The 25,602-nt window shown below is 39.2% G+C and overlaps 1 protein-coding gene across 6 annotated transcripts in view; it reads right to left on the reverse strand.

The window, feature by feature from the left end:
• FYN (FYN proto-oncogene, Src family tyrosine kinase) overlaps positions 1-25,602 on the reverse strand; it is a 188,273-nt gene that overhangs the window by 147,275 nt on the left and 15,396 nt on the right. Inside the window, exon 2 of one of the 6 annotated variants that reach the window (XM_037894652.2) lies at positions 11,212-11,315. The exons of the other annotated variants lie outside the window; for them this stretch is intronic. The gene's annotated coding sequence lies outside the window, so the exon portion shown is untranslated. The remainder of the gene's footprint in view (positions 1-11,211; positions 11,316-25,602) is intronic. 6 annotated transcript variants of the gene reach the window in all.

Here is a 25,602-nt window from a genome sequence, read left to right on the forward strand (position 1 = left end):
TACTGTTTATAAGAAAAATGTTTTAAATTGTATGTCATTTCCATTACAATTACCTAAAAAGAGGAAGCAGTTCAAATATATCTACTAAAGACCAGTTTATTTGACAGTTTCGGAAAAATTCTGAATGCTCATGTTGAATAAATTAGGGCTAATTCTGCAGTCGCTCTGACTAGGGAAATCTCATTAAGTAACTGAAGATTTACATGTAGGTGGCCTGCAAGGATCAGGCCTTTATCAGTGAAATCCTGGAAAATAAAGATTACATGCCAAAATTATTTTGAATAGAAAATTGATGGTCAAATTCAATTATGAAAAATCCTCATGGGTTTTGTGTAGTGAAATCTCCTCAAGCCCCCAAAAGATTTTTCAAAGCTTCCGCTGATAAGTGCAGATGACAATAGAATTAACTGAATGTAGCTTTAAAACACTATGCATAGCTACTGTTAGTGGTACTGAGAAGAGCACTTAAAGATATTTAATATAAATTATGGATTCATTTAAGAAAAAAAATCAAGATTATAGCTGCTTGCTTGTCGCTGACATCATACCCATGTCAATGCACCTAGTATGCATGACCCTCATAGTTTTTCTTAGCTTTATTTATAAATTCCAGTTGATAGTGACAAGGCAGCATGCTTCAAAACTGCTAATGCACTTCTAGGTTATTCTTAACGAAGACTCTACCTTGTGCTTTTTAAACACTACTCGACATGTGCTGTAGATGTGCTTCTTACCACCTATTATTATGCACACTGAAGTACAAGTTATGATCTTGAGATGCTACTCCATAATGACATCGGTTAAAGAGTTACAGTGTGAAAATATATACTGATTTATTATGGAGCAGTTATTTTGAGAGTGTGCTAGAATGTAAGGCTCAACTTGCTTCTCAGGAAAGATTTATACTGGAATAACCAGGAGAAAGGACAAGTGAGAGAGCTAATTATCAGACAGTCAAGATTGCCCAGATCACCAGCAGCAACAAGAAGATAACTCTCTTAGGAAAATACAAGTGCTTGAGAATCCTGAGGAATCTCTTAACACACATTCACTGCTTAGGAATTCATGATTCTTAACACAACCAAGCTAGACAGCACTGTTTTGCTAGCTTTCTTCCACACAATTACACTCCACTACTCAGTTTGTACGTTTTATAGGAAACAAAAAAAGTCTTCCCTTCCAACAAATCATGAAACAAAACACATAGCCTAGTCAACAACAGCTCTTGTTAATTTTGATTGATTGGCAGCTCTAGCTAGAGATTTAACCTCTGCTTATCCACAGAACAGTCTTGCTTACCCATTGCCCCAGTCAAGATGCCTTCACTTTTACCTGGCGGTACTACTTATAGGCCTCAGAGGATAGTTCACTCTCCATGCCCATTCCACCTTTGGTGGACAATAAGGGTGCTAGTTGTTACAGGCTACATGTCCAGCATCAATCTGACAGATTAACTAACTTCAGATAGGCTACTGCATAGCTGTTAGACAGTAATAGCTTTCAGTCACCAACAACCTTAATACTAGAGCTTCATGGAGGATGGAAGTTCTGTTGCACAAAGGATTCCAAGAATTCAAAGTATGGCTCCATCCCAAAACCAAAAATTTCAAAATTCTCCGTGAAGGAAAATTCCTAAACAAAACGTTTTGGGGTCGACTGAAACACTGTTTCAACAAACTAAAATGTTTCATTTTGTTTTCATTTTTTATTTTGTACTGCAAGCTAACATAATACAAAATAAGAAAACACCAAACAAAAAGTTTATTTAAAATGAAATATCAAAGCCTGTTTCAACACTGTCAGAATTCTTTCCCCCAATTATTTCCCAACACAGAATGCTGGTAAAATGACTCAATTTCAATGAAAAAAAAATCTGTCAGAAGGAATTCAATTTACAGCTAGATCTGTATATTTTCTGCTCCACCCCAATGAATGAAGCTGGTTAAATTAAGAAGAATTCCAGTGTATTTTTACAAAAGGCAGACCTCTTAGGTATAGGAAGATGGAGAGTATAAAATACTAGCATTTTCACAGACTTCATGCTAGCAAGACCAAAAGCTAATGGTGTCCAGTGAATGCCACTTCAATTAATAGTAGGGCTGTCAAGCAATTAAAAAAATTAATTGCACCGTTAAACAATAGAATACCATTTATTTAAATATTTTTGGATATTTTCTACATTTTCAAATATATGGATTTCAGTTACAACACAGAATACAAAGTGTACAGTGCTTACTTTATATTTATTTAGGATTACAAATATTTGCACCTTAAAAAACACAAGAAATAGTATTTTTCAATTCACCTAATACAAGAACTGTAATGCAATCTCTTTATCGTAAAAGTTGAACTTACAAATGTAGAATCATATACAAAAAATAACTACATTCAAAAATAAAACAAATGTAAAACCTTTGAGCCTACAAGTCCACTCAGTCCTACTACTTGTTCAGCCAATCACTCAGACAAACAAGTTTGTTTATATTTGCAGGAGATAATGCTGCCTGCTTCTTGTTTACAATATCACCTAAAAGTGAGAACAGGCGTTCGCATGGCACTGTTGTAGCTGGCGTCACAAGATATTTACGTGCTAGATGCGCTAAAGATTCACATACCCCTTCATGCTTCAACCACCATTCCAGAGGACATGCATCCATGCTGATGACTGGTTCTGCTCGATAACGATCCAAAGCAGTGCGGACCAATGTATGTTCATTTTCATCATCTGAGTCAGATGCCACCAGCAGAAGGTTGATTTTCTTTTCTGGTGGTTAGGCTTCTGTAGTTTCCACATCAGAGTGTTGCTCTTTTAAGACTTCTGGAAGCTTGCTCCACACCTTGTCCCTCTCAGATTTTGGAAGGCACTTCAAATTTTTAAACCTTGAGTCCAGTGCTGTAGCTATCCTTAGAAATCAGAACACATCGGAACCTTTTTTGCGTTTTGTCAAATCTGCAGTGAAAGTGTTCTTAAAATGAAAATGTGCTGGTTTATCATCCGAGACTGCGATAACATGAAATATACGGCAAAATTCATGAAAAACAGAGCAGGAGACATACAATTCTCCCCCAAGGAGCTCACGCACAAATTTAATTAATGCATTCATTTTTTAATGAGCATCATCAGCACGGAAGCGTATCATCTGGAATGGTGGCTGAAGCATGAAGGGGCATACGAACGTTTAGCATCTCTGGCATGTAAATACCTTGCAATGCCGGCTACAAAAGTGCCATGTGAACGCCTGGTCTCACTTTCTGGTGACATTGTAAATAAGAAGCAAGCAACATTATCTCTGTAAACAAACTTGTTTGTCTGCGCAACTGGCTGAACAAGAAGTAGAACTGAGTGGACTTGTAGGCTCTAAAGTTCTACATTGTTTTGTTTTGAGTACAGTTATGTAACAAAAAACCCTTACATTTGTAAACTGCACTTTCACGATAAAGAGACTGCACTACAGTACTTGTAAGAGGTGAACTGAAAAATAATATTTCTTTTATCATTTTTATAGTGCAAATATTTGTAAACAAAAATATAAAGTGAGCACTGTACACTTCATATTCTATGTCATTATTAAAATATATTTGAAAAATGTAGAAAACAACCAAAAATATTTAATACATTTCAATTGGTATTCACTGTTTAGTGTTCAGTGTGATTAAGACTGTGATTAATCGCAATTAATTTTAATCATGATTTTTTTTTAAGCTAATCACGTGAGTTAACTGCGATTAATCAACAGCCCTAGTTAATATAGATAAAATAGTTAACCAATTTCATCTTAAAAATAAATCTGACTTGCCATGACACAGCTAGTTTGGTGACCAAGGTTTATATGAATTATGAACTATAATAAAATCAACAAAAAAGGATGCCCCTTTGGAGATTCTATAGGAACATTCTTTTAGCAATCTAAAGTTTCACTTTCAGATTCACAGAAATATCACACTGATAGTTTTCTTCCTCATCCCCAACATGTTTTCCCTGAAAACACAAAAGCAAAAACCCACCATTTTTTACGTACTTCAACAAAGTAATCAAAATGGATAGGGGAGGGGAGTGAAGGGAGCAGAGAATTCCTGCACAGGTTATTTAGACCGTATACACATTTATCTAAGCACTGGAAGTCAGGTTAGAAAGCAAAACAATGTACAATCACAGTACTGTCTAGTATGATTACGGACTCTGTAGCTGGTGAGATACATACATAGCACAAGTACAGTTTTGTCATTTTATCAAACAGCTCTCAAACTGCTAAAAATATTTTAACTCCATCCATAAAAATTACAGAGTACAGTTATGTTTGCCCTGTAATTATTTTTAAAGCTAAATAAGTTTCTCTCTGAAGCAGAAAAGTCTTTTTGAAGTTTTAACCGCAGTCTTTATTTATAGGACCATAGGAATTAAAACCTATTCTACCCGAAGCAAGATCATTTTTGGAAGCACTTGGCTTGCTTCTCAATTGCGTATCCATTTAGCAGGCAGTTGTTTATGAAATCCACACAATACTAGAAGGCAATACTGAGAACTAGTAATGAACAGAGAATACTTGGAGTGTGTCCTTTATTAAGCAAATGCCTTGGTCTAACTTACTGATCCTGTGATTGATCTGAGACAGGTCATTTCCTCTCCACACCACACCAAATTTTAGAAGCATTATGAATCAGACAACAGTATCAGAGAAGATGTCTCTATTCTGTTCTGAACATATTTGCATCTTAAATCTCTTACAGCATTACAGAGGTCCATTCCCCCAAATTCCATCTCTGCAGATCAGACTGTTTAATTCTACTTTCAGTTACACTTCTGAAATCACAATGAATTCATGGAGCTCCACAGGTGAACGAAAACTAAGGAAACAAAAGATAAGAACTGAGGTTCAGATAATGCTTTCCTATGGAAAAACCTGCAAGGAGAAGACAGGGTTAAGATAAAAATTGGTAGCCACAGAACCACAGAAGTGGTGTTTGGCCCCAGTGGAGGAAGCAGGGGCTGTATTCAACTAGCCTGTGAATATCTCAAAGTCTTACAGGGTTCTACATTAACTGCATCAGGTCCAGCAAGGACCTACAGATACCTCAACAAAGACGTCTGCTCAATGCACAGCTATGGTCAAAAAGCTAATAAGTTGTTAGGATACATGAGCAATAGGATGATGAACAACACTATTGTAATGTTTTGGATAAAATCAGTCATGTGGACTCATCTGGAATACTGTGTTTAGTACTGATCACCTCATCTCAAAACGGATATTACAGATTTAGAGGAGCTCCAGAAAAGGGAGATGAGAATGGTCAAGAGCCTGGAAAAACACGCATATGAAAAGATTGAAAACATATTTAGCTTAAAAAGCAGATGAATTTGAGGAGACATGATAAAAATATATACAACGGTGGTCTAGGGAAGATGGAGGCGGGGGGAAGACAGATACTCCTGATCTATTTCATAAAACAAGAACAAGGGGACATTCAATGACATTTTAGAAGTGGCAAATTCATATCTGAGGAGAAAAATACTCTCTCACACAACTTGTAATTAGGCTGGAACTACTGCCACAAGAAGTTGCCGAGACCAAGCATTTATAGATTCAAAGACAGACTGGTTATTTGTATGGACAATAAGAGTATCCAGAGTTAGCATAATTAGTGCTAGCAGAACGCTGGAAGGAATATTAAACCCTGTGCTTCAGGGCTTAAAAGCCAGTCTCTAACTATTAAAGATCACAGTGAGATATATGGGGGGTGGGGAAGGCAGATTATCCCACATCTGTCAACTGTGCAGTTCCTTACATCTTCCTCTGAGGCTACTGGGGTCAGTCATTGTTGCAGTCAGGATACATGATTAGATGGACCTTGGGTTGATCAGTACGGCAATTCTTGTGTTCCTATATCTTGAAGTTAACTTACTCATTAAAACCCCTGGGGGATGTTGACAGGAAAAGGAAAAGGAGTACTTGTGGCACCTTAGAGACTAACCAATTTATTTGAGCATAAGCTTTTGTGAGCTACAGCTCACTTCATCGGATGCATACTGTGGAAAATACAGATGATGTTTTTATACACACAAATCATGAAAAAATGGGTGTTAATCACTACAAAAGGTTTTCTCTCTCCCCACCCCACTCTCCTACTGGTAATAGCTTATGTAAAGTGATCACTCTCCTTACAATGTGTATGATAATCAAGGTGGGCCATTTCCAGCACAAATCCAGGTTTTCTCCCCCCCCAACCACCCACCCACCCACGAAAGCTCATGCTCAAATAAATTGGTTAGTCTCTAAGGTGCCACAAGTACTCCTTTTCTTTTTGCGAATACAGACTAACATGGCTGTTACTCTGAAAATTGACAGGAAACTGGCTCTCCTCTGGCTTGGTCCATTCCCTTCCACATAGTCATATTCCTCCCATCACCACCCACACCCCCTTACTCTCCACCCCGTAAAGAAAAACGGACGGAAGTTCAAAACAATAGTGCTTCTACAGGACTGGAGGGACACTGCTGCATTACTTCAACTGCCTACCCCAACCTGATGTACCAAGAGAGCAGGTTTTCTGCTCCAATCAAGTCCTACAAAGAAAATTAGGGGTGACATGACCCCAAGAATGAGCTAAGGTACAGATTTTGTTGAGTAAAAGAAGTTAACTCAAGAAGAATGACAGCATGTCTCAAATTGTTGCTAGAGCACTTTGGACCACACAGATTCTCTATAGCTCAGCTAAAGAAAAAAAAAATCAGTTAATCAGCTTGAGTTCAGTATCTTAGAGTCAATAAAATAAATGTTTAATGTCCAAAACCAAACTACTAGCACAGTAACAGCAGTCTCACATGCAGGACATTTATCATTTGTTTTGCTGTGTTTTTATAGTTTGAACATTCATTCCAGCCACCAAGTCTACAAAGACTGCAGTGCTGTATCTCAGCTTCGCTGATCTTCTGCAACATCCTCATATGTACAAAACACAAAATCACAACCTCCCTTTATACATATTGTGACAGGGTCGGGCCAGATGGCTACAGGAGAGTAACAGAAGGCAGATATATTAGCCCCAGGTTAAGTAGGTCCCTTTTCCCTGGGTAAGGTAACAGGGAAGGTTCCAGAACAATCAGGAACCTTCTGGAGACAATTAAGACAGACAGGCTGATTAGAACACCTGCAGCCAATCAAGAAGCTGCTAGAATCAATTAAGGCAGGTTAATCAGGGCACCTGAGTTTAAAAAGGAGCTCACTTCAGTTTGTGGTGCGCGTGTGAGGAGCTGGAAATTTTTTGGAAAATTGTACCGAAAATAGTTCAGCTTCTTCTGAGAATGAGGGTAGGGAAAAATATGATGTTTTGCCCGTGATGAAAAAGACCAAGAGACCTTTTCTTGAAAAAGCTTTGGTGTCCCCATCTTTGGGGCAGGGACTTGAAATTCGATGGCAGGTGGAGGTTGCCTTTGTGTCAGCAATATGCCTGGCATTCCCAAATTTTTGAGTTCTTGATCTTGCAAACTTAATGTTACTTTAGTGCAAGTTTGTGTGTTTATTATAAGTTAGGTAAAACCCACTACAGTACACATTTTATGCTTTTAGTGAATCAGATTCAATAGGCAAGAATTTTTAGTCACATGCAAAAATATTTGCATATTTCTCCTCAGTTTTTATCTTAAATACATTTAACAATCTTCAACTAGTGTAAGCACTTTTCCAGGAGTCCATAGCTCAAGGACTGAAGTATTTCTATCATGTTTCAGTAAGAAAGAAAAATGATTGCAGCACAGCCAACATTTAAAAGTCATACATGTACATTTTAAAATCATGACAGGTTTCAGAGTAACAGCCGTGTTAGTCTGTATTCGTAAAAAGAAAAGGAGTACTTGTGGCACCTTAGAGACTAACCAGTTTATTTGAGCATGAGCTTTCGTGAGCTACAGCTCACTTCATCGGATGCATAGCATATCGTGGAAACTGCAGAAGACATTATATACACACAGAGACCATGAAACAAAACTTCCTCCCACCTCACTCCCCCGCTGGCAACAGCTTATCTAAAGTGATCCTCAAGTAGAGCCATTTCCAGCACAAATCCAGGTTTTCTCACCCTTCCCCCCCCCCACACACATACAAATTCACTCTCCTGCTGGCAACAGTCCATCCCCCTTTGAAACCCCTCTTTATAATGCGCATGATAATCAAGGTGGGTCACCTCCAGCACTAATCCAGGTTTTCTCACCCCCCCCACCACACCCCCCCTTTTTTTTTTCCAAAAACCACACACACAAACTCAAAGGGGAGACAGGCTACCTTGCATAATGACTTAGCCACTCCCAGTCTCTATTCAAGCCCAAATTAATAGTATCCAATTTGCAAATGAATTCCAATTCAGCAGTTTCTCGCTGGAGTCTGGATTTGAAGTTTTTTTGCTTTAAGATAGCGACCCTCATGTCTGTGATTGCGTGACCAGAGAGATTGAAGTGTTCTCCGACTGGTTTATGAATGTTATAATTCTTGACATCTGATTTGTGTCCATTTATTCTTTTACGTAGAGACTGTCCAGTTTGACCAATGTACATGGCAGAGGGGCATTGCTGGCACATGATGGCATATATCACATTGGTGGATGTGCAGGTGAACGAGCCTCTGATAGTGTGGCTGATGTTGTTAGGCCCTGTGATGGTGTCCCCTGAATAGATATGTGGGCACAGTTGGCAACGGGCTTTGTTGCAAGGATAGGTTCCTGGGCTAGTGGTTCTGTTGTGTGGTATGTGGTTGTTGGTGAGTATTCGCTTCAGGTTGGGGGGCTGTCTGTAGGCAAGGACTGGCCTTTCTCCCAAGATTTGTGAGAGTGTTGGGTCATCCTTCAGGATAGGTTGTAGATCCTTAATAATGCGTTGGAGGGGTTTTAGTTGGGGGCTGAAGGTGACGGCTAGTGGCGTTCTGTTATTCTCTTTGTTAGGCCTGTCCTGTAGTAGGTGACTTCTGGGAACTCTTCTGGCTCTATCAATCTGTTTCTTCACTTCCGCAGGTGGGTATTGTAGTTGTAAGAATGCTTGATAGAGATCAACTTGAGGATCACTTTAGATAAGCTGTTGCCAGCGGGGGAGTGAGGTGGGAGGAAGTTTTGTTTCATGGTCTCTGTGTGTATATAATGTCTTCTGCAGTTTCCACGATATGCTATGCATCCGATGAAGTGAGCTGTAGCTCACGAAAGCTCATGCTCAAATAAACTGGTTAGTCTCTAAGGTGCCACAAGTACTCCTTTTCTTTTTAAAATCATGGTCACCCAAACAAATATGAAAAAACCCCCACAAACCAAGTCCCTACCCAATCTGGCAAATAGTAATTTTTACAGTTAGAGCCAAATCCTGCCTGCTCCAGCCTTCCATTTAAGTCAGAGCTAGACTTATGCATTAAGGCCAGAATCTGACACCTACTCTCTCAGGTAGGAAGATCTATCATTTTTGCTGCATCCCCAGAGCAAAGTTTAAATCATAGTAGCAATAAAATATTCTAGCCAGAGGTAGCCATAGTTCAAAATTTTGAATGGGGCACTAACTAACTAGTTACTCATAATGCAAGTTAATTAAGTACATTTTTGAAGTTTCCCTTCTGTTTTCTGCCATTGTTTCAGAGCTGCTCCTGAAGAGTACTATAGAGTTTTGGCCCTGGAGCAGCTGCCCCTCGCATGGATCCTTTATCTGGAAGAGCTAGGAAGTTAAATTAAAACCTGAGAGGTGGACAGAATTAGAGCGAAGGAAGATTTTTAAAAAAACTCTAATTGTACTCATTTTTCTGGGTGGGCTAGTATCGCAGTACTTCTATGCCAGATCCATCCCTGGCTCCAGCCATCTCTCTGACCTATTATATCACTTCTCCCTTCATCCCTTTCCCATCTGCTGAAATAGCAGAATGCTCCCCTCTTTCCTGAAAACAAATGTTTTCGCTAAAGTTAAACCCATTGGAAAATAACCTAACTTAAATTTTAGTGTGAAGATATCTGAAAAAAAAAAAATCATTAATAGCTGCCACTCTACAATGGTTAAATTATGCAAAAGTTTTATGACATTTCACTGTGAGCATTTCATTAAGGGTACATGTATACCACTGGACAGAGATGCTGCTGTGTTAAATGCACATTTTATTACATTCAATAAATAGCCAGAGCACCTCTTCTACACTTGTGGTTCAGAAGAGCAGGGCTTGCCCTTTTATCCTCTCAACCAACAAATTTTGCCCTTTTATGGGCTGTTGACAATTTGAGGGTATAGAAAGATCAATTTTCTTCAACTAGACAAACTTGCTTTCTAATGGCAGCTTTCCCTCCATCTTAGACTGAAATGTAAGCATCAGGTCTGAACACCATAATAAATGAATTTACATATTGATTTGTGAAAATACAACAAATGTCAAATTGCTAGCTGCTTTAGGTAATAGGAAGTTTGAGATGTAAGGGATCCATTTTAAAAGCAAATTTAAAAACATTTCATATTAGCTATTAAATCCCTGCAGAAGTTTCAACTTTTCTATAGTTGTGCGTAACTCCTGCATTGTATCAATTCAGGTTTTTATCCCTGGAAGCTGCCATCTTGCACAACACAGAGGAAAGTGGACTGTTTTTATTTTGCTCCCCATGCACAGTTCTGACCCCTCCAACATCCCATCAGGTCACATTCCTTATGCTTAACAGATGCCACTCCTCCCCAATTCAGGTTGCAATATTGTTCCTGTTATCTGAACATGAATCCCAGAGGACTTCTGTCCTGAATTCTGTGAAGGCATTCCCTCTTCACCCCACAGCAGCACCTCCTCCCAGTCTCCCCAGAGCACTTCCCCTGTGTCTCTCGCTCCTACCCACATCCTACAACCTTACTTTCCTCTATACCTACATACCAATGAAGTAGTGTGATTGCCAACTCCCATTTCATCTCCCATTGATTGAGTTACACTGCTAAGTCCCCTAACCCCTTTAATCAATCACCTTTTGAAAATGTACCCCCTAAAGTGGGTAGGAAGAGAGCTGGAAGTATTTCAAACATGATCTTCATATTTCTGTAATATGATTCTTCATGTCTATAGCACTTCAACCCTGGATCCCAAAGCATTTTACATATGTCAGTTCTCTAAACACTCCTGGGAGACAGACAAGGACACCGTCATGACTTAATTAATGACAGGTAGAAAAATGGAACATAACAATTGTTTTTAACACAGGAAGTGAAGGCAGAACACAGCAACTCACTATAAGAAGTGAAGAACACACTGTTAAGCTGAAGATGCAGGATATGCTTAATGGAACTGGAACTTAACCAGGATCCCAGGTTAATGCCAATGTTCCCTTTTCCCCTGTGTGAAGAATGTCTAGTTCACTTAATGAAAGTTTAATACTTACAAGTGCAGCAGCACCTTCATCCTGTTAACAAGATACACTCCATTTACCCATCACTTAGGAGTTCAATCCATGGCCACCTCTTCTCTTCTCCCTTTTAGTTCAGTCTTGTCTCATTCCATTTCTCTCATCCCTCACTCTTCCTCCTCTGTCCTCATTCAATCTCTCTCCTTTCCAATTTCACTGTTTTTATCTCAGTTTGTCTCACCTCTTGTGCTCTATGGGCATGCACACATGCACTCTCCCTCTTCCCCATCCACGCACTCAGAGAGGAGTATCCCCAAATGGGCACATTCCTGCCATATAAAGCAGTTTATTACTATATTTAAATTATAATAGTCAACCAACTTTTAATTCAATGAAGTTACTAGGTCTCCTGTGCTTTTGTAAAACCTTCTTGGCTTCAGACTACTTGTTCTTTCCCATTCTAGACTGCTGCATCTTTTGCTTGTTTCAAGCATATGCTGCTCCCTGCTTCCTCTTTCTTTCACAGCCCTGTCATCTGTCCCATCCTTTGTTTTCTGTCTCACCATCCTTCTCCCAAAAGCTCACCCTCAATCTCTATTTGTTTTTAAAAATTCCAACCCCGAACCACCTTCTCTCCCTCACCCACCCAAGTCAGCCCATGAGGTTCTCTCTTGTGTGCTCCAGTTAAGAGAGCTCCTGGGCAGCTCTGCTCCCCAGCTCTCTCTCAGCCAGATGCTACAGAAGGCTACACATGGCCTGAAGAAATAAAAGTGATTTCTAGAGTCTAGATGGTCTCGCTTGTTTCTTCTTCAGGGGATGTTGTGAGTGAAGGCCAAAAGTACAGAAAAGAAATTAGTGTTTAGAAAAGAATTAGTTAAATTCAAGGAGGATAGGTCCATCAACAGCTATTAGCCAAGATGGTCAGGGATGCAACCCCATGCTCTAGGTGTCCCTAAATCTCTGACTGCTAGAAGCTGGGACTAGATGACTGGGGATGGATAATTGCCCTGTACGGTTCATTCTCTCGGAAGCATCTGGCACTGGTCACTGTTGGAAGACAGGATACAGAGCTAGATGAATCATTGGTCCAACCCAGTATGGCTGTTCTTATGTTCTGTAGGTCCAAATTCTCTGGTGTGTAGAGTAGTGTCCTGGTGTCTTTCATGTCACTGGGTTGCCCAGAACACAGGTACAGTAAAACATTCATTCAAACAAGTTTAACAGAAACAGAGAACAGAAGGCTCAGAATACTGGTATGGGACTATAAGCACTTTCACCTTTAGATTGCTGATCTAGCTATGGAGTAAGTTAGTAACAAATAGATAGGCCCTGTGACAGGATATATTGACCCTCTGAGAATGAACTAGGCCAAAAGCACCCCTCAATTCCTAACTAGCCCTTGAAGTCAATCCAGTACTGGTGTTCGCATTTCAGCAGTTTTGCAGGACCAGCAGGGGTTAAATTTGTGGGTTTTCTTGGCAGGTGGTCCTTAGTAAACTGTCTATTAAGCCAACTGGAACCATATTCCTTTGAAGGAGTCTGCAAGCTCTGAGAGGAACCAGTCATCCCACAGTAGGGATTTTACTCCAGGCAGCTGGAAGGGGAGAGTCCTTCCAAGCTCTGGACTTCCCCCCCAACCCCAATTAAGAAAAAAAATATTAGAGTAACATAAGCAGCTGAGTGAGGGCCCAAGGTAGGGAGGACCATATTTTACATATACACATTTAAAGTTTTAAGAGCCTAAGATTACAGGCACCACCCAGGAAGTTGGGAAGACTTTAGCAATCAGTATTTGTTGTCCTGATTACAGAAAGAGAAACCTGGGCCCTCTGTTACAGGTTTGAAGCCACCATGTTTGGTTTTGTCAGACATTACGGGCTATTACTTGAAGCCATTTCTTCTAGTAACCAAAAGAATTGGTGATCCCAGTCACATTCCTAGAATAAAGTTGTCTGTCACGACACAGGATACTCTTGTTTATAGTGTCAGAACTGCCGTGGTTCTTAACAGTAACTCCAGGTCATGGTTCAAGGAATGCTAAATTAGGATGCTGTGGACTGTAGCAAAAACTGAGTCAAAATACAGAGATTTCTAGCTATATATTATTCTCTAGTTTCTGAAGAAAAGTTGTGAGTAGTGCTGACTGGATGATGACAATTCCATTTCACTGCAATTTTTAAGGTTTCAAAATTTGTTTTTGTTCCACATTGGACCAAAAATAAAACCTTTGGAACATTTTGGTGAAAATGGCATTGACACAGGGAAGTAGAGGTATATGAGCACGGGCATATCACATTCTATTGATTGTTGGTTAGGGTTAGACGTGGATGAAATTTTTCAATTGAAACTTTGGCAAGAAATGTAGATTTGGTGATCAAAACATTTTTAAAGTGTGTGTCAGTTTCACTGAATTATTTCAGTCAAATTCCCAAACCCCATGTTTCGTTTCAACATTTTCAATTTTTTTATTCAAAATGACTGTTTCAAAATTTCCTTTTAGTTTTATAAAAATAGCATTAAGTGTTATAAAATGCTCAAAATCAAAACAAAAATGTTTTGTTTTGGGTGGAACAAGAAGTCAAAATTTTGAAACAGTCATTTCGAATAAAAAAATTGAAAATGTTGAAACGAAACATGGGGTTTGGGAATTTAACTGAAATAATTCAGTGAAACTGACACACACTTTAAAAATGTTTTGATCACCAAATCTACATTTCTTGCCAAAGTTTCAATTGAAAAATTTCATCCACATCTAACCCCAACTTCTTGTTCAACCCAAAATAATTTCTTTTCTTTTCTAAATTGCCAATGAACTGAAAAATCCATTACTCAGCCAAGCTCTAGTTAAGGTACTAGTCTGAGAGATGAGAGATTCAGGTCCCTCCATACTTTCTTATAAAAGTTTCATGAAAACAGATATGTCTCAACAAAAAAGCATATTTTGGTGAAAGGGTTCTGACCAGCTCTCCAAGTGTTAGGCAAAATTTCAAATGTGTACATCTGTCTTCAGTGTGTTTTGGGCAGTATATTACATGACTCCAGCATCAACACCTTGGCAACCTTGCTTAAGAGCATCTTTCAGAGATCTTGATGCAAGCAATTGCAATTTAATAAAAAATGTATGAAGAATGGCTCTAATCTCTCCTTCACACGCTGTTTCAGCAGACAATAAGTCTGTCCAAAATGCATCACAAAATGATTACAGCATCCCCCGGCATTGCTACAATGAAATAAAGTAATCAGCAGTTAACCAGTATATTAAAATCTATATAAAATAAATGCAAAGATAAAACATGCAGCCTTTTGGGCCCTTTCTGTATTTTGGGTGATGTTTTCTCTAGCTGCAAAGAATAGAAGTTTCACGCAAAGGATAGAAGTTTCATGCAGTGTTAATATCTGCACTAGCCAAATGAGAAATGTCAAGAAAAAAGGAAATGGCAGAAAGTAGATTACAATATCTACATTATAATGGTCACACAGAGTGATAATGGAAAAGACTGATGTTCTGTAGTGTCTGCAGGAAATCAGTCATAGGATGTGCCCATTTGAACCTACGGTATTAACTTCAATTCTACTTGCATGCTGAATTCAGCATTCAGACTTTTTACAGTTACAGCCATGAAGAACAGGGCACGTTCTAAATGCCACTATTGATAGTATTTTGAAAGATAGTTTAAATGAAAGCTCCAAACTAATTATTCCTAGACTTAGCTAACACAATGCAAACAGTGCCAGCACTAGGCATAAGTGGACTAAGGAATTACATAGGCCGCAAGCAACTCTATTCACTTTTTAATTATGTGTTGTGTGGGGAAGCCCCCCAAATTTTCCTATTTAGGGCCCTCAATGGGCTAACACCATCTCCTATGCAAAACCTTTAAAATATATATAATGAAATTGTATTTCTTCAGGGTCTGGGTTAATTTTGTTCCAACAAGCAAATGGACTACAAAATCCTCAGTGGTTGATACAAAGGCAATCGGATGTATCCAACAACTCAACAGCTGCATCAAGAGGCTTTATTGTAACCTTTTTTCCAAGTACAATGTAAATTTCTGTTAGCCATAGATCTTCAAAATGTCATCAATAGCAGCCTGGATACATGAAGCCCAGACACAGAGTTGGCTTTTATTAGCTTGAAAATGCTAATTGGCAAAGGGCATGTTTTCCTTCTTACATGGCATAAGGTGTTTTAATCAAACCTCCAGAGATTTCTGATCCCGAAGCTTTAAAATGAAACATAAGCAAGTTCTGCAGGCACAATATTATTTTACAGCTTTAAAAATTAATATTTGTACTACAGTAAAACAGTTGAACAAAACCAACCACAACCCAAGACCACCCTCTTACCCAGCCCCCCAAAAGTTTTAGGGACACAAATATTACTTTTCCTCACAGTAATTAAACTAAGACCTTTCAGCATTACACCCTGCAGCATTAGAAGTCTGACATGTTTAATTTAAAAAGCACTTGGACACTGGAAAATGTGCTTAGAGAAAATAATGGCAACAGGCAGCTTAGTTAGTTGCATTTTCCTTTTACTCTTTTTTTTTTTTTAAAAGCAGGAGTGTAATAGATTGCAGTATTTCCAGCTATTGTGCAAATGCATCTGCACTGTATCTACTTCCTTTAAATTCTACTGGGATAAATGACAAAAAGCTAAGTATGTTAAATGTGAATTAAAATACAAAGGACACTCTTTACTACCGTATCACTTATCAAATAAAAACATATTTAATATCTTTTCCACACAGTCTCTGTGTATCCCAAAATCTTGTTCATTTAATAGCACAAGAGCATTTCACAATACTTCTATTAACTCAGTGGATGAGAAACCCAGATATATTTATCTTTTCCCTTTGGACTCTTGTTCTGAGCCGCACAGAAGTCTAACAACTTAGCTGATTTTTTGGTTTGTTTGTTCTTTTATACATATAGACAGACCCAATTTTGTTTCCAAAGGAGCACTGCCACTGATTTTAATGAAAGCTGGACTGGATGCTGAATTCCCAAGGAAAATTTCACTGAGAAGGTGTTCAGATAACTATCAATGAGACAATCAGGAAAAAAAATAGTGATCATGTAATTAAAGAAGGTATCATAATACATATGCACAAGGCAACCTTAATTCTGGCATTTCCTAACTTGAGTGCTTGACTTTGTTGTTTTTTCCCCTATAAGCGCCAAGTGTAAATCTGTATATTAATCATTAAAATAATCAGATTAGCATAGCTATAATGTGGGAGTACTTCCCACTTCCCTTTTTGTTAGCCATAGAGACATCAAGATAATTTTTAAATATAATCAGTTGAATGGTTGGGGTTTGGGATTTTTTTTTTAAACAGAAGCGTTCTTCAGGAGTTTGATCTTTTGTAGGTATATATATGGTACATATTAAGAGGGGGAAAACCCCAGCCCAAAACAAATTAAAAGCTATATAGTTGAAAGAGTACTTTTAAGACCTTAAACATGCAAAAGGTCTCATTCTTCCTGTCACTAAAAGAAATACCCATTCTAACCAATTGTGATTTCACAGAAACCGTGTTTTAGGTCAGCTGACTTTTTCATAGCTACAGCTACATCCTGCCTCTTCAGAAGGAGTGCAGAGAAAAGTCTGCAAACACCCACAGAAAGAACAGCACCAAATTTCCATTCTGAATAGATTACACCAGTTGCCCACAAATGGTTTTCTTGTTACACAGAGGCTGGTTTGTCATGTTTGCCACAATTAGTGCATGCAACTGCAAATGTTTAGGTTTCACACCTGCCCACTTGCATCAGAAGTTAGTGCTAAGACCTCTGCTTCTGTTTGTCTAGTGTACTACTTCATATACCAAGCAATATAAAACCTCACTTCTAAATTTTCCCTCTCCTTTTTTGCACTATTTTAATGTAAATTATTCTATTACACATACACAAAACCAGTATTAAAAGAACACTGAGTTCACAAAGTTAAGCACTCAGAAGTTAAGTGTCAGAATTAAGGTTGCCTGTGCCACCTTGATTTGGCTCCCTTGTGCATATTGCATTATGACACAGACTTTAACTGCATGATCACATACTATTTACACACACACACACACACACACACACACGAGCCCAGCCTGCAAGTCCCCTGCTTCGCCCCCTGCTGGGTTTGAACAGAGTGCTGTAAGTAAGGTCGGGGCAACACTTTGATCAAGGAGGAGAAAAAAAATATTGAATAGCTGTTCACTAACTGAGCACCATCCATGCTGTGCACTGAATGAGGCAGGTGTCCTGTGGAAAAAATGGAATGTGATCATGTAATTAAAGTCTGTATCATAATGCACATGCACAATGGGGCTGAATAAAGGATGCATGGGCAACCTTAACTCTTGCATTTCGTAACTTCTGCTTTACTTTGCAACCTTAATAATGTTCTTTGAACAAGTGTTTTTTTTTCCCTGGGTTATTTATTAAGTTTTCTAAGACAGCAAACTGAAACAAATCAGGAGCTCCATCATGTAGCACCACAGAGTTACCTGCATGGTTAATCAGCTGGCTTCCCCACCCCAGCCAGCAGACAATCCTAGTCTCTTCCCCAACCCCAGGCTCCTTGTCCAAATCTACTCTCCCTGCCACCACCACCAGGTTCAGGTCTTGTCCCCTCTGCTTCCCTCCCTACTGCCTGGACCCAGCAGGGGAGCTACTGAGAGCACAAGAGATACAGACTTCCTGCTCTCAATACTAGTGCCAGCAACAGCCAAGCCTGCAGCAGCAATTGCAGGGAAAGTCCTCGGCCCCAGGCTGGAGTTTACTTAGTGTGGGAAAAATCTTCAGGAAATTAGTTATGAAGCTCTAGCAAGTCTCACTGAGCATGTGTGAACTACAATTTTTCAAAGGCATATAACAGCCAAATTTGGGCAGATTTTCACAAGGACAGCAAACGGTACATCCCTGACACAAAGGCCACCCTGTGCCAAATTTCAAGTCCCTGCTTTAAAGACTGAGGCGGGGGGAGGCATCTAGGAGCTGTTCAAAGAAAAATCATCAGGATTTAACATGGACAAAAATGTATTTTTCTCTAGCTTTGATCTTGGAAACAGCTGAGCCATATTGGCTGTATTCCAAGACCAAAAATAAAATAAAAATGCATTGGGAAGACATGCAGCAGAGACAATTTCAGCTCAGTCAAGGTCTGGCAAAATTATAAAACTGAAAAAAATGAGTCTTATGATAGCTACCTTAATAAAAGGCAGTGCTATCAGCCCCATGTCCAATAATCATACCACAGAAATTTAGGAAAGACCTTTTAGGTCATTTAATTTATCTCCCTCTCCCCTCCTTCCCCCCCCCGCTGAATTATTCTTGTAATTCGGTTTTATCGGTGCTTGGTGCGGTCAAGTTTTCAGGGTCCTAAGTGGCAGTGCTTCCATTTTCCTAATATTCAGCCTAGATTTTCCGCATTAATGCTAGTCTGAGTATTTTCACTCAGCCCATGAAGCAAGACTATAAAACTGATCCCAACATTTATGGCAAAGCCACTAGAAAGGCCAGTGTATACTGGTTCTACTTGTGTATATGCATAATTATAGTTAACATGCAGCTGCCTGGGTAGTAGATGTCTGAGTTCCATCACACTGTGAGTTTTATCTACACCAAAGGGGAGGGAAAAAAACAACTGATGTAAGCGTGACTCATCCATTACATGTATTTCTTATTAAAATAAGAAGGAAAAACCTTTGATTGGCCATAATATATGACTTTGTGCTACTCTAGGCTGCTATTCTCAGAAAAGCAAGATTTATCAATATCTATGCCTGCACCCACCCTCTTCTATTTCAGCATTCCTACATGTTTTGTGGTTGCAGACCTGGCCTGAGTAAACACTCCCAGCTTTTACACAGTTTCTATATCTGGTACTGCCATAGCAAATATCTATTTAAATCAAACTGAGATACTTGGTAGAGATATAGGCATGCCAGTCCCCAGAATGCTCCTTCTGCCTAGAGCTATTTCTGAATGCCTCGGATGTCCACATTTGAAGAGTAGACAGAAAGTCTTAAAAACACAACAAAATCTCTCCCCATGCTATATCAGCACTACTATTCTTTCTACAGCAGAAGAAGCAAAGCACCATTATAGAAGTAATGGTACTCCTGAATACAGCCTCAGTGAAGAGAAAGGCAACGCCTACACTAGGAGTCCTCTATTAATATAAGAATACTGGCATACTAAATTGCTAAATGGCTTGAAATGTGACTGCAGTTTTATATTAGCAAAGCTATGTTTATTTCCTCCCCCCATTCCCCAGCTGCGCATGAAACAAGCTACATAGATAAAAGTGCAATTTTGTGGGTATAACTACATCTACACTAGAAGCTTTTGCTGGCACAGATATGTGCATCAGAGATCACGCCTCTTCACACTGCTGACAGACATAGCTATGCTGACAGAAGACAGTAACATTGACCAACCCTGAGTGTAGCTGGTCTTGCTCTAAAGCAAGAGACTTACAGCAATGAATGACAGAGCTGCCCACTAATATGAAGTGGTTGCAACTAACTGATCTGTTTTACAGGGATACTAGCATCCAATACCAATAGACAGTAAAGACCTGAATTTAAACTGATACAGCTACATTGGCAGAAACGCTTGTGGGGTCACTTCTTTATTTATAAGAGAGGATTTTTTAAGGTTAGCTTAAATTAACTAGGAACAGGTTTAAACTAAATCAAAATTAGCAGCTCAACTTGAAATATGAATCTCCACGCAGGGGTTTGCACTGGTTTAACTATGTCAGTTTATAAACAGATTTATGTTAAAAACTGTTACAACTTTCCCATGTAGACAAGGCCCAAGTGAGACAAAAATGTACTGGATTTTTAGCCCACAAAACAACACTTTAGTGAAAGGAATGAAGAAACCAGACTACCTCAAGAAACTTGTGAGGTAACAAGCAATTCATTCGCCCCCAAAACTACAACAATAATGTATGTTTTTAAAATGCTGGGTTCCCCCACCCATTGATTAAATTTCAGCAATAGATGGGGAATTTCTTTTTTTGGTTTTCCTTCTGTCCCAAGGGGATTATTTTAGTTGGCAGGCATCAAAGCGTACCCAGTGTGCAAACCAAATCTGAAGAGGTGCCACTGCAGCTAAAAATACATGAAACACGCAAGTTTCACCAAATGTGACACTTATGGTTCAAGGATCCAATTCAAGAGTCCTTATCCAGCAAAACTAATGGAAGTTTTGCTAAATTAAAATATGCAGGTGGAAATCCCAGCCGAGGTTAGAATTAAAGATTCTGCCCTCCTTGCCTTTCCCTGCAAGGTACTGAATGCCTTTAACTGCCCACTGAAGTCAACTAGGCATCAAGAGGACCCAGCACCTCAAAAGACCAGATAATTTCCTAGGCACGTCCTAAATACAACAGTGAAAAATTGCAATTGAATCTTCTTTAGAAAATAAATATCCAACCTCTAGGAAGTGAAGGATAAAAGTTGAGACCCAACAGTATCCTAAAACATTCTGAATATTAACAATGTGACTTAAAGCTGTTCGGGTCTATAACTCCAAATACTACCAGGCCAAATTCTGCTTATATTTAAGTTATCTATAGCAAGAATCCTGTTTGCAGGCACAAATGTAGCCTATTAATATAATTTAAGTACTGCAGCTGGCTGGTGGAACAAAAAACTGTTAGATTGCTGGATATGCCCAGAAGGCAAACTGCCCAGCACTTCTTTTTGTATCTTCCATTGGTTACTGGTAGCGAGCAGGGGAGGGAGGGGATGTAACAGAACCCTGTTCATTAATTTATTATTAATTGGTCCCTCCACTGACACTGTTCCCTTGTGCATTGACTAGGCATACTTTTTGCAAGTCTCCCAGTAACAAGCCCCTATGTTGGGGGTGGAAGGAGGCTTTTTCTTAGAGAGATATTGAACCCTACTTTTTGTCTGAAATATTTTTTTAATCTACTACCAATTGAGTCATTTGTCATACCTAACATAACACTTTCAGCAAAATTATAAACAATGCACATTCCTGACCATTTCAGTTATGTACATGTTGCAGCTCGTGTGTGCACTTAAACAGTGCAGGCCAGACATTTTGGAAGATTTAAAACTTTAGGGGATTTTTTTTTTTTGCTTCAGTGCAGGACTGTACATATTTGCAGTCACTGGGAAAGCAAGAGCAACCTTCTGAGCCAATGGAGAAAAGTCACACCTATTTCCTTTTAAATAACGCATTTAGGTTCACCCCACCTGCTCTTGCTTGACATGCAGTAATGCCCTTGACCTTATCCCCTCTTCATAAGCTACTTGCTTTCCAGAGAGTAACAACTATTTACAGAGAAAGCACTTTATTGGCCATGAACATCTGCCAACATTAACAACAATATTTGTAGGATCAGCCTCCATTACACCAGTTTATGCATGTGCATTTTCAGAGCAGTATGTTATAAGCCAAGCATGCAGAACTCATTAGCAACAAAATGACTCTAGCAACTAGTTCTCCACACAGTATATTGAAAATGTACTTTATATGCTGAACATATCTAAACCTGAAATTGGCAGAACTTCACTTTAATAAAATGTGAATGCCTTGGAGCCTTTACTGGAAGGTGTTAAAGAAAATTACATTGCTCAATAAGGAAAAAAAAATTGAGCTTTTCGCTGGCAGTTTTTGTAAGACTGGGCAGCAGATGCTGAAGGCCAAAAGGCCTGACTTTAAATAAATGTCATCTTCAGTATTTCAAACCCCAAGTGTTCATAGTCATGAGTCAGGCCCCACACAAAATCATGACATTTTAAGAACTGTTGTTTTTTTTTTAAAATCTTTTGGTGTTTTAGCATTTGGGGTTCACGTGTTGAAACTTCTCTCTACAATCATTACAGCTAGAAACTTTTAAGAAAAATGAAAGCTGATATTCAGAGCTAGTAACACATGTTAAAAACAAAACAAAAAATACAAAAACCCACCACCACCAAGTTCATGATAATTGCAAGTTGCCAATACCACCTCTTTCACTACCGGCAAGTACCCAAAGCTGAGTATTTGACAAGTTCTAAGATATCATGCCTCTAAAATGTCTTTTCCCCCACTGATATCATGAACAAAGCATCAATAGCAGTTTTCTAGTGCAGCAATCTAACCTAAGATCCTTTTCCCCCCCTAAGATATTTGGGAAGGAGATGACGAGAAGCATATCTAAACTAATAAGAGAGCCCAAGATGATTTTAATACAGTCTTTACAAAGCAACATTACCCTTTACATTTCAAATAAAGGTATGCGTGTGTTATGTGGAGATAAATATAGAGCTTGTTTTTTGTACAAGGATTGAAACAATCTCATTAGAGTATCTAATTTCCAATATTAGCAAAAAAACAGAGGCAAGTTATAACTTTACACCAAAGCAAGTCAAGTCAAGATTTCCTTTGTCTTATAGGCTAGGTTATTACTATTTTCCTTGTCAGCAACAAAGCTTGGAGACTTGAACTGGATCTTTCAGAGGAAGCATTCCTACATTCCCAGCATTGCCATCTATCAGAATTTTATCACAAAACTCACGATATCTGCATTTTTTTAGCCCCCCATTCTTAGAAGCTTGCTATTACATGAGAATCTCAGCCCTCATAGTTGCAAAGAAAAACCTGAAAATGTGACCAGGGCGCATCCTGAAGGCTCAGAAGCCAGAAGGCAAATAAAGAGAATCAAAAACAAAACAGAAACACCACACACACACACACCCAACACCAAGAAAAGCCACTTTTTTAGTCAGTCTCACAATTTTTGAATACCTGGGTTGGCAATACTGGATCCCAATCCTGCAAATATTCATACAACTTTACAAGAGAAAGTGTTTGCAGGAGCAGGGCCTCAGTCACTGAAATGAAGTGCTACTACCTCTGGAAAAGGTAATCAATATAGAGCTAGGTGAAATTATTTGGCCAAAAATTTTTTCAACAAAGTTACAGATTTGGCAACACTGAAATGTTTCATTAATTTGTCTGAGTTTTACTGAATTGTTAGTGTTGCAAAAATCACCTTTCATTTTGATATTTTCCTAATGAGATGCTTCTATTTTTCAGTTCAAAATGACTTTTCATTTTGAAGTTTCCTTCAATTTTATTAAGTTTTCAAAAATGTTAAAAATAATTTTTAAAGTTGGTTTTAATTTCTGAGAATTGCCAGCAAATAAAACATCCAGTATTCAGAAAGCTCTGTTCATATCTCCCTGCCTTCCTTTCCAGTTTTCCTGCTTTCAGTTCTCTCTTCTTGCCAAAAAAAATGTATCGTGCATTCTTTTTAGTTTATATACTCTTCAGGGAAAGTCAAGTTTTGTAACTTGTCTGACATATTTAGCTTGTGGCAAAACCCTGTGTTTATCAGAATATATAAAAACAAACAGTAATTCTAAATATCCTCCCTATCCTCTTTTCCACACTCTTTCAGCTCATTGACAAACTGCAACTAGAAACAGTTTTGTATGAAGTTTTCATGGCAGTTAAGTCAAAACATGCATAAGGTGATGGCCCCTTCATGTATCAAACCTATCCCAAACGAACATTTATGTGATCTGCAGCATTACCCACATACACAGTACACTAGGGCAATTAATAAATTGACTCCCTGAATCAAGATAAGATATCCAACAGAAAATGACTTCCCTGCTCTGGAAGGCCTACATGCTCTTAAAGGGCAGGCAGACAGACCCACACAGGAGCAGAGCTTAGAAAGAAACGATGACAATTATTCGGCCCTCTTTAAGGGCTCTTTGGGAGTTTTGCCCCAGTAGTGAGTTCAGGATAGGTCCCTTTGGTCATACTAAATGGCTGAAATTCCAAGTGTTTCCCCATGCAGTACAGATGTTGATTTAGCAATAGCCTTTAACTGTGCTATGGCCCACCATATGTCAATATTTTCCTATTACACAATGACTTCCAAATGACCTGAATGAGCTATTTGATTATATTAATCCCCTTATTAAAGGCCCTCTTCTTAACTTCTCTGAGGTCCCTTCATTTTATCCTACAGCAACAATTGTACATTGTAAACATATAATTCTCTACTACTGTGTAAAAAAAATAAAAATAAAAATCCAACTTTTTATTTTAATCATCATGAATATAAGTACTTATATAGTATTATGACCAAGGCCATTTCAAACACTTCTGCCAATTCAAGTACATAGAACTTCTTTATATTAAAAGATCAGTTGGGCGGGCAAGAGGGATACAAGGATGGAGACAGATTTGCTGTGGGTAGGAGTTGCTGGGGCTCCTAAAATAGCTCAATCAGGACCACTATGAAGCGGTCAAAGATAATAAGGGGGAATGTGAGAGGAAAACTGTGGCAGCAATAGCCAGGAAGGAACAGGGACTCAGAGGAAGTCCCCTGGTGGAACAGAAGGTGAGGGAGCTAGAGAGGATATTGATTTCCCACTTCTCCATCCCACAAACCAAAGCCAAGCCAAACATTCCCTTCTCTACAGCTGCAACCTTTCATGCCTGCCTGGGTGTTTTGGGAGAGAAAGAGGTTCTTTCAATACTGAGTAGAAATAGGGGGCAAAGAGGCAAGCAGGCTTTGGGTCCACAGCACTGGCTCAGCGCAGCTTTCTCCAACCCTCTTTACTCCTCATGCATCCTATAAAAAGTGAACTAGGTATAAAATACCAACTCAGCCTCCTTGTAGGGATTACCCTCTATCCAAGTCTCTCTGTAGCCTCTCATAACTGACCCAGATTAGAAGGATGGGTAGTCATCCTCTAATTGGTTTCAGAGTAACAGCCGTGTTAGTCTGTATTTGCAAAAAGAAAAGGAGTATGTCAGGAAACCAAATTTCCATGGAACTCAGGAAATACCGCTGCTGAGTTGTATCTTGGATACTTTTTTTTCTGCACTGAATATTTGGGATGACACGTACTTATATTATTCAGATAATATAACATATGCTACTGAAGTTTTGAAAGCCTTAATAACCCTCTGATCTATTAGAAGAGGTGGGCAAACTATCGCCCACAGGACCGTCCTGCCTGACCCTTGAGCTCCCGGCCAGGGAGGTTAGCCCCCGGCCCCTCTCCTGCTGTGCTCCCTCTCCCGCAGCCTCACCTCACTGTGCGGCCAGCGCTCTGGGTGGCGGGGCTGCGAGCTCCTGCCGGGCAGTGCGGCAACGTGGCTGGCTCTGGCCGGGCAGCGCAGCTGCCAGTCCTGCTGCTCTGAGCAGCATGGTAAGGGGGTGGGGAGCAGGGGAATTGGGGGTTGGATAGGGGGTGGGGTCCCGGGGGATTGGTTAGGGATGGGCGG

The sequence above is a fragment of the Chelonia mydas genome, chromosome 3 (assembly GCF_015237465.2).
Source record: "Chelonia mydas isolate rCheMyd1 chromosome 3, rCheMyd1.pri.v2, whole genome shotgun sequence".
Lineage (NCBI taxonomy): Eukaryota > Metazoa > Chordata > Testudines > Cheloniidae > Chelonia > Chelonia mydas.